Genomic DNA, 2,300 nt, shown 5'->3' on the forward strand with positions numbered 1-2,300 from the left:
ATCAGGCAGCACTGCTCCATACACCAACCGCGACGCACGGTCACATGAACCAATCAGTCAGGGAGCTCTGCCACAAGAACCAATCAGAGAGCACCACCACATGAACCAATCAGGGAGCAACGCCACATGAACCAATCAGTCAGGGAGCACTGCCACATGAACCAATCGGGGAGCACCGCCACATGAACCAATCAGGGAGCAACGCCTCATGAACCAATCAGAGAGCACTGCCACATCGACCAATCAGGAAGCACTTCCACATCAACCAATCAGGGAGCACTTCCACTTCAACCAATCAATCAGGGAACACTGCCACATGAACCAATTAGGGAGCACTGCCATATGAACCAATCAGGATGCAATGTCACATGAACCACCCAATCAGGGAACACTTTCACATGAACCAATCAGGGAGCACTGTCACATGGACCAATCAATCAGGAAGAACTGCAAGATGAACCAATCAGAAAGCACGGTCACATGAACCAATCAGAGAGCACTGCCATTTAAGCCAATCAGGGAACACTGCCACATGAACCAATCTGGTAGCACTGTCGCATGAACTAATTGGGCAGGACTGTCCCTGTCCTCTATTTGAATTTATTTCGGAGGTTAAATAGTGAATTGTCCATCTCTTGATAAGTATATATGGAGAAAGTGCTTCACAATGAACAATGCAATATGAATATGCACATCAGAGCATGCTATTACTGCTGATGTGAGAGTCAGCAGGAAAATAAGGCACAACAGGTGCCTTTGCTTCTTAAGTGACATGGACACCAAGAAACCTTCCTCTACTCGAACACCCACACACCCCAACATATTTCAACTCACTCCCATTACACTGCTTAACTGAGACAGCTTTATCATCCAATACACCTACCACTATAAGAAATAGGAGCAGGAGAAGGCCATTCGGCCCTTCGAGCCTGCTCCGCCATTCTGATCGTCCAGTTCAATAGCCTGCTCCCACTTTCTCCCCATATGCTTTGACCCCTTTCGCCCCAAGAGCTATATCTAATTCCTTCTTAAAAACATACAATGTTTTGGCCTCAACTACTTTCTGTGGTAGTGAATTCCACAGGCTCACCACTCTCTGGGTGAAGAAATTTCTCCTCATCTCAGTCCTAAATGGTCCACCCCATATCCTCAGACTGTGACCTCTGGTTCTGGACTCCCCCACCATCGGGAACATCCTTCCTGCATCTACCTTGTCTAGTCCTGTTGGAATTTTATAGGTTTCTATGAGATCCCCCCCCTCATTCTTCTGAACAGCAGCGAATATAATCCTAATTGACTCAATCTCTCCTCATATGTCAGTCCCATCATTCCAGGAATCAGTCTGGTAAACCTTCGCTGCACTCCCTCTATAGCAAGAACATCCTTCCTCAGGTAAGGAGACCAAAACTGCACACAATATTCCAGGTGTGGTCTCACCAAGGCCCTGTATAATTGCAGCAAGATATCCCTGCTCCTGTACTCGAATCCTCTCGCTATGAAGGCCAACATACCATTTGTCTTCTTTACCACCTGCTGCACCTGCATGCTTACCTTCAGCGACTGGTGTATGAGGGCACCCAGGTCTCCTTGCACATTCCCCTCTCTCAATTTATAGCCATTCAGATAATAATCTGCCTTCCTGTTTTTGCTACCAAAGTGGATAACTTCATATTTATCCACATTATACTGCATCTGCATTGCATTTGCCCACTCGCTCAGCTTGTCCAAATCACCCTGAAGCATCTCTGCATCCTCCTCACAGCTCACCCTCCCACCCAGCTTTGTGTCATCTGCAAATTTGGAGATATTACATTTAGTTCCCTCATCTAAATCATTAATATATATTGTGAATAGCTGGGGTCCCAGCACCGATCCCTGGGGTACCCCACTAGTCACTGCCTGCCATTCGGAAAAAGACCTGTTTATTCCTACTCTTTGTTCCCCGTCTGCCAACCAGTTTTCTATCCATCTCAAAACACTACCCCCAATCCCTTGCACTTTAATTTTACACGCTAATCTCTTATGTGGTACTTTGTTGAAAGCCTTCTGAAAGTCCAAATAAACCACATCCACTGGCTCCCCCTCACCAACTGTACTAGTTACACCCTTGAAAAATTCCAGTAGATTTGTCAAGCATGATTTCTCTTTTGTAAATCCATGCTGACTCTGTCCGGTTCTGTCACTGTTTTCCACGTGCTCAGCTATTAAATCTTTTATAATGGACTCTAGAATTTTCCCCACTACCGACATCAAGCTGACTGGTCTATAATTCCGTTTTCTCTCTACCTCCCTATTAAAAT

Source organism: Cetorhinus maximus, chromosome 2 (genome assembly GCF_964194155.1).
Source record: "Cetorhinus maximus chromosome 2, sCetMax3.hap1.1, whole genome shotgun sequence".
In the NCBI taxonomy this organism is placed as follows: domain Eukaryota; kingdom Metazoa; phylum Chordata; class Chondrichthyes; order Lamniformes; family Cetorhinidae; genus Cetorhinus; species Cetorhinus maximus.